At 34.3% G+C, this 8526-nt stretch overlaps 1 long non-coding RNA gene and 1 pseudogene across 1 annotated transcript; one reads left to right on the forward strand and one right to left on the reverse strand.

Annotated features, from left to right (window-relative positions):
* The first annotated feature begins 1806 nt into the window (after positions 1 to 1806).
* Positions 1807 to 5822, forward strand: LOC138309751 (piggyBac transposable element-derived protein 4-like; annotated as a pseudogene).
* Positions 5026 to 7369, reverse strand: LOC138309755 (uncharacterized). The gene is made up of 3 exons (XR_011206322.1): positions 7259 to 7369; positions 5851 to 5935; positions 5026 to 5146 (listed from the first exon to the last, which is right to left on the reverse strand). It is a non-coding gene; the product is annotated as an uncharacterized lncRNA (long non-coding RNA).
* Positions 7370 to 8526: the final 1157 nt, after the last annotated feature.

An 8526-nucleotide genomic window follows, 5' to 3' on the forward strand; every position in this document is an offset into this window, starting at 1 on the left:
AGCGGTTATAATACAATTAAATATTTAGCATTATGTTTGGAAATACTGTATAGCTCAAAAATTACCAAATTAAAGAATTTATTTAATCCAAATTAGAACTTCTCATGTGGTTTCTGTCATGGAGGTAGAACAGCTTAATTAAAGACTTTGGTAATGAAAGCACACCCTTTCAAAGTCAGTTTTCAGTAGTCATGGAGAAATTCATTGTTTTTAATTTTAATACATTTTCCTATAAGGACCAACTTTAGATTGCTTTTACAGTACATACTGTTCATTGAAGAATGTTGGTTTTTGCGATGTTATAGCATTTTCTAGTTCAGTAATTAAAACTTCAAAATGTTTTAAGTTAAAATCATGTCATTATACAACTTATTGATTTCAAAGAGGTTTATCTGCATCATAAATACTATATAATGTTATAAGTGTAACGAATTTGAAAGAATTCTTGTAAAAATGTTCAGTGAGCGAAAGGATATAGGGATATACAGTTGTGTATGTCCAAAGAATCTGTCAGTAAGGGGAGATAACTCCATAAAGCAGGATATTTTGGGCACCATGCAGACATTACTTAATCTTGAAAACTTTATTTAGTCTGATTTTTGCTTTCAGCACATAGCTTAATGAGTGATTCTTTGTCAAAATCTGTGCAATTTATACAATATATGCTTTGTATCAGTCAAAAATGTACTACTGGCGTAGCTTTACAAGTTTCCAAATGAAAAAAAAAGATGTGAAAAACAAATCATATTAAAAAATCCAGATCCTGATATATAAATAATGACATGATACCCAGTATAAAAGATTTGGAAATTGTATATGACATCACAAGTTTTGTATTCTTACATGTATTCTGGAAATATGCATGTTTATGAATAATCATGTAAAAGTCTCTGCTACCCCCATTTTATCGAAAAGACACTGTTTTTCCTCATATAAGTAGGAGATTGGTAACGATAGATAATACCTTACAAATACATACATTTTAGAGAACAAGAATCACTTGAATTTCAAGTTAATGATTAATTTCGTTTTCCGTCCTTTCATCAGTATTAATCACTTATTAGGAGGCATTGGTTATTTAGAAGGTGAACAAGATTGAGTAGCTTGTTTGGGGTTTGCCGAGTGGTAAGATGTCTCAACATATTTACCACAAGCCTTCTACCTTTGGCTTATGAGTTTGAATCCCATTTGGGGTAGATTCCAGGTACTGACTGCTGGTTAGTGGGTTTTCTCCGGGTACTCTAGCTTTCTTCTATCATTTCCTTAAATGACCCTGCAATAAATACTGATTCTGATATTTAATTTAAATAATGGCATGACATAAACGGTTTTTAAGTGTCTTGTATATAATTATCATATAATAGTCAGAGCCACGGTGGCCAAGTGGTTATATTAACCCTAGTGATGCTATTCCCGCCATTTGGCATTTTACTGGTCGAGTGCTAAACCTGCCATTTGGCGTTCCTCAGAATAAATGGGAATCCCCATTTGTGATCGATAATTTTTGTGTCAAATAAAACAGATATTAAAATGCAATTGATACAAGTTAAAACGTTAGCATTTCATTTCTTTGTATTGCAAAAATGAAAATCAAACTCCGAGTCGTTTGGCTGCAACAAACAAGAACTTACTGGAAAGCACAGTTTCGGCAGAATGTTAGATATTTTAGTGTGACATTACGTCACCGGAAATGACACTCTTTTTATGCGCGGTAAAAAGCTCCGAAGCCCATGTTTATCTGACAGGTGCTCTGGCAAACACTGACTGATTGGGTCATTTTTGGACAGATATGTGTATTTTTCTTGGCAAGTAAGTAATTATCAAATCTATTTGAATTGGATTGACTACTTTTTTTGTGATTTAAAACACATGACATGTAAAAAGTAACGTTAAAATTTTCAGTCGATAAATCATTCTCGCCACGTGATGCTGCATATTAGACAAGTTTGGCTAAGTTGATTTACCGTTCGAATAACTACAATTTACGATGCTGATTGACAAATTAAATTTTTGAAACATTCTAATAATCATTGTTTTCTGTTTTGATAGCTCGTACTTTTTTGTTTTACTGTAATAAGAACACGATGCGTATCACACCGGCCCTATCACACTGCTAGTCTATATTCGGTAACATGGGAATCCCCGACTGGAATATACCCTTCGTATGCGAAAAATAGGTCAAATGTCTCCGGTCTAATAGACCGATTTTCGTCTGCTGAATAAAACCATGAATAAATTACTGACTTTAAAACTAATTAATGAATATAATTTTTATTATTTACGTTATTCGCAAGGCTTAAAATTTCAACATAGATGGGGATTCCGACTTCGTCAAGATCACGTGATTGGGAAATATACCAGACAACACAGGGGCCGGCTTTTTTGCAATATTACACATTTTAAAGTAATTTCCTTTGAAAATAAATGACTGAATCATGCATAAATATTTCCTTTCGTATTTGCTCTTCATGTTCTAAGAAATCAATTATCGTTTGCATGCACTTTCTAGATGTTTAGTGTCGTGTAGACAGGTAGGCCTATCAGATCGTCAATGTAAACAACATGGCGGACGACGGCGATCTCGCCGATCTCGATAATGTCCTGCCAGAATTCAGAGATATTTTTGAAGAAGTCTTCGTTGATGATGACAGTGACGAATTTGAAGGATTTGAAACTGATGATTGTGAATCAGAACCAGATAATCATGACGTTTTTTCGGAAGAAAGTTGGCATCAAGGGTCCAACATTCCATCTACTTTCACTTTTACTGGAAATGCTGGAATTCAGGATGCATTGCATTTACAAAACCATGATCAAACTGACTTCAGTTATTTGAAATATTTTGAAAGTATTGTCAGTCCCGATGTTGTTGAAGATATAAACTCAGAAAATGGACTCCAGTGTCAATTGCAGAAATGAAAGTGTTCTTAGGCATGACCATAGCAATGGGACTTGTTAAACAAGCCAGCCTACATGATTACTGGTCAACTGATGCTGTGATTAGTACACCATTTTTTGGTAAAGTTATGCCCAGAGAGGCCCCTCAACGTGGTCAGGAAGGCTATTCACCGTTGCAGAAATTAGGAAACCCATAGAGAGCAACCAACTAAATGATTTTACATAGACCACAGTGTTAAACTTTGTTAAAGTTTTGTACTGTATTATTAAAACAAAGAAATATTAGTTAGGTATTGTGTTCTATAATTAAAGTCTAGGTTCTCATATAACACTAGATAGAAAAAAAAAGTTTGGGTCCTTCTGCTCAAACTCCAACCAGGGTAGCTTTATTGAAATCAGGCGCATTTTGCACTAAAATATCCGGAAATTCTAATGTTTTTACCTATTCATTATCAAAATTGATATTTTGAACCTAAATCTCAATATGAATTTCCAAATTGATATTATGGTTATCTAGGAATAATTACCTGTCAGAAAACATTTTTACTTTTGAAATTCATAATTAGCCAGCCAATCAGCGGCCGGGTTAAAATTCTATCCTGGGCTCAATCTTGTATACACAGGGGCCATTTCGAAGGTCTTTTTTTATTTAGTTGGTTGATCCCTAGATATCTGGAACAATTTTACACGTGTTTATAATCCTGGACAAAACATTGCTGTAGATGAGGGAATGATTCCATGGAGAGGAAACCTGAACTTCCGTGTGTACAGTCCAGATAAACCTACAAAGTATGGCCTAAAAGTATATATGCTGTGCGATTCTAGCAACGGATATTGTTGTAGACTTGAACTTTATACAGGACGGGAAGGACAACTGGCTCCACAAAGTTCGTACGGAATTACATACGACTTGGTGATGCGCCTCGTCGGTCCCTATTTGAACAAAGGATACCATTTGTATATGGATAATTACTTTAGTTCCCCTCACTTGTTTTATAACTTGTATCTAAACGCAACACTTGCCTGTGGAACCGTTAGAAGTAACCGTCGTGGAATTCCACAAAGTTTGAAATCATCAAAGCCTGCTAAAGGGGAAATATTTGTTGTCAACAATGGCACATTAGTTGCTATGAAATATGCAGATAAGAAGGATGTCTGTCTCATGACTACAATACATGAAGGTAAACTGATGAATTTAATTATCATCTTGTTGTATTCAGTTCAAAGATGTACAGCACTTTCACTATTCAAGTACATTTATTTTCATTTTTAATTCATATATTCAAAACATTATATAATGGTACACAGTACGTACAATAGCTTTTGCTGAATATATTACATACATTTTTTACTTGAATAACATCGAGTTAAAAAATAGGTATGACGTAAATTCCTGCAATTCTCCGCGGTCAATCTCTGCAAGGTGGCCGTACTCATAACATTAATATTGTTGAATAAATGTTCACAATTCATGTTTTTTGACATGAAACTATTTATTTACATTTTGTGGATTAACATTATAACAAAGACAAACTACATGACCAAGGCTGTTAATCGGACGTTAATTAATCAAACAAACAAACAAACAAACTACTACATGTTCTCCAGTAACATAAGCTAGAATCTAGTAATATTTATATGGTTCAATACTTTTATCCTGCATTTAGGTAACATGGTTGATACTGGGAAGCGTGATAACGACGGCAATCCAATTAGAAAGCCCGACAGTGTTCTTTCATATAACCGCCACATGGGTGCAGTTGATCGTTGCGACCAAATGGTTGCATACGGTGGCTTCGACAGGAGAACGTTGAAATGGTGGAAAAAGGTGTTTTTCCATTTGATTGGTCTTGCAGTGCTGAATTCATACCTGCTATACAAATACAGAGCCCGTCAACCTGTGCAACAAAGGGTATTCAGGAGGGAGCTAGTGGGCCAAATGATTGAGGCTGCTGATATTCCACCAACAGGACAGAAAGGAAGAAAGGCCAAGTCAGTAGAGAACCTTCAGAGGTTATCAGGGAGACATTTTATTACTCATTTGCCATCAACAAGTAAGAGAAGTCATGGACGAAGACAATGTGTTGTGTGTGGACCAGGTGAAGCAGACATATTCAGATCTTCAAATCCAGGCATCCCTCTCCCTAAAAGAACAGGGCGTGAAACTTCCTATCAGTCAGTGCCATCTTCCAATGTGTATCGAGCCATGCTTTCAGTTGTACCACACTAAGTCAGATTACATCTTGGCCTATCAACACCAAAAATCTGCACAGCCGAACACGGAAGAATAATTCATTAGAAGTTTCATCAGTGTATATATGTTTCACCAAATGTTTCTTTACATTATATTGCACAATTGATTAATTAACGGTAGACTTAAAGTCCTGGGATTTTGTTACATATTGTTTTACGGAATTGTGGAACCTCTAGGATACGAAGATTACTTTCAGCAGGTATGTCTTTTGAGCGGAATGAATGAATATTTGATGCCTTGAATTTTCAGCATACAGAGTTATCTCCCCTACTTCATTATATACATGCTGGGAACTTGGCCTGAATACTAAGATAAATTGTCCAATACATCACTATATCTACATTTCACTCTTTTAACCAATGGATATAATAATCATTCAAATTCAGAATGATTTTGCAAATTATGTTGAAAACTAAGACAGTTTTATATATGGAAATTATGACTCACAATTTGAGAGTAACCATAACACATACTGCTTACTAAATGTAAGAAAATATTAAGTTTTATGCAAATGTCGGTCATAAAATGACTTTTAGGACTTAGATCACATTCCTTAGAATATTTAAACATGAAAAAAAAAATATTGATTTTTGAAAAAAAAAAATCAAACAATTCAGCACTGGGGGTATCTCTATTCAGAACTATTCAGCACCACTAGTGTTAAGATGTCTCGACATATTACCACAAGCCTAGCTCACCTCTGGGTCACTCTTGTTACTGGTTTTTCTCCGGATACTCCGGCTTTCCCCAACCAACAAACTGCACATCCTTACATGACCCTGGCTGATAATAGAATGTTAAACTAATAAAACCCACTGATGTATAAGTCTCCGCTAACCCTATTTTATCAAAAAGAAACTTTTTTCTCATATTAATATAGGGATTGAATTTCGCTTTTATGTTATTAACCATGCTTGTATGGAGCAATTCCTCTAAAAATATATTCTATGGGGCGCGTTAATATATGTATTGTTTACATTTTCCAAAATTCTATGAAAAAACAAGAATATACACGTAATAATGCGTCAAAATGTAAACAAAGCCATGTGTTTCTTTAAAAAACAGTAGCCCCTTTACGTTGCATAGAATATTTTCATACAAAGTTCAATGTTACCATGCAGTTATGGTAAACAAAATCGGCTAGTACTTGTGTATAGTAATCAAGCCTGGCAAGTGTAAATATAAGAAAATGGTAATAATAGACAATATCGATCTCGCTAAACAAGAAATCTATTAGAATAGTACATACATTTCTATATTTTGAATATTTTTAATTGTGTTTTAGCATTATTTATGCTAGAAAATATACCTAGAAAATGAACAAATAAGCAAATTACCTCTCTTTATTAAATCCCAGTGAATAAAACATCTGTGAATATGTAAAGAATGAAGTAATTAAAAAAAAGTTTCGAAAGCTAATAATATTTTATTGGTACAATACCTTAACTGATATGACTTAATTTTTTTAATGTATATGTATAATTAGAGAAATACATTTTTTTCTAGATATATTCCCAAAAGTTATTATTTAAAAATTATAAAATATTTAGTTTGTTCAGGAATTGACTGGGAGTCCGAGACATGTTTTAGACAAACTACTAGGACCCTACCTGTAGTCGTGATTTGGGAAAAAATAATTCTTTGCATCTCATGAAACATATTATTTCCATATAAACAAAACAACACCTTGGTGAAGTACATGTATTCGTCAGCAGCTCCAGACATTCGTAAATCTGGACACACAGTAGTATATGCTCATAATCACGACTACTGTTCCGTCACGACTACTGGTTGGGTCCCAGTAGAGAACAGTTTTTAGAATAAATATAAAAAATGTAAAAAAAAAAAAAAAAAAAAAAATTATCAATTAAAAGGTCTCTGAAATGCTCAAAACCGAAACTGAAGAGACTGTTGATTGTTTGATATACAGAACATTTAATTTTTAAAAACCTGTTGTTTCTATGCCCCCCTCCCCTTAAGTGTTCAGTAACTTAAAGGTAATGTAAAAATTGCATATGTTAAGCTTAGGCCAACGTGTCATGTAAAACTGCAGTGCATATCGACAATTACATGTAATAATGTTGATTATATCCATTGTCAACCTACCATTTTTCAGGTTTGTTTACGGCTATCCCTTGCCTGACATTGCCGCATCAGAAACATCGCTTTGATCTCATCACGGTACAGCTGATAGTCGGTGCTATTTTTAGACTGCAAATGATCAACAAAACATGTCATCTGATCATGGGTAAGGTTTAACTACGTACTAGTTGGACAGGTAGCAATTTAATCATACAATTAAGCAATATATTAGAACATATTAAAACGGTATCTGTCTCAGAGTCTGTACAATAGACTGTCTGTTTACGAGTTGTTTTTAAATTCAATCCATGCAGTGTTGCCTAGCCTAACGATTGATTCATCGCTGTCATGATTAGACTTGGTACCCCGGTGTCATCGGTTTTCGACGGCGGAAGACCAAAATAGATTTCTACACACGATGCCAAACATATTAATTTCAAATCGTTAATTATATGTTTCAGGAGTATGTTGATAATGTTTTTGTGCAATCTTTCATAAATTCCATCAACTAAACGAAGCATTGTACGCGCCGATGCTTACCTTTGGCCTATGTGTACTATGTCATCAGAATTCGACGGTCATTTAAATGTGTCAATTATTGGCTACGCTGGCCCATAAGTGTCGTAAACACATCGAAAATAAGCGTCTTTATATGAGTTGAAACGATAACACACGAAAAAATAACTCTTAAAGTATTTTCAAACATTTAGGAACGAGTTTTTGAAATAGTCGTGTTTTGATACCATAAATAACTTATTTTTCTCTGCTGTTTTTCTTGTTTCCATAACAGCAGACATTAGGCGTCCGATAACGCCTCATTATCATATTTTGAATTATAGGGTCGTTTGTCTATTGGCTTTGCCTGAAAATAAGTATAATTTCTGATAGATATTCTTAAAGAATGTCTTTAATGGTATACATATCTATTCAATATAGATTGATCAGATATTGCAAATCAAGTACGCCGCTTATAATCTGACGTATGTGGGTTTTCATATGTTTTTCTTCCCAACAGAGTCTCTGCCCACTTCCGTCACGTGATATTTATGGCATGCGATGTTAACAAAGCAGACAATATCTTTGTGTGTGATTGGGGGTCTATGGCGATAATTTTATGGGTCTTAAAAAGGGGTTATCAAAAGAATTATGTAAATTTTGGTTTTATCAACAACTTATGATAACAGTAAGAACTACTTATCATACGAATCATCATAACTGAACAAAAATCACGACAGCAATGCTAAAGAGCACTGGCATCAAAACGTGGCCTCTATGACCCCATTATGACCCTT

Source organism: Argopecten irradians, chromosome 15 (assembly GCF_041381155.1).
Source record: "Argopecten irradians isolate NY chromosome 15, Ai_NY, whole genome shotgun sequence".
Classification (NCBI taxonomy): Eukaryota; Metazoa; Mollusca; class Bivalvia; order Pectinida; family Pectinidae; genus Argopecten; species Argopecten irradians.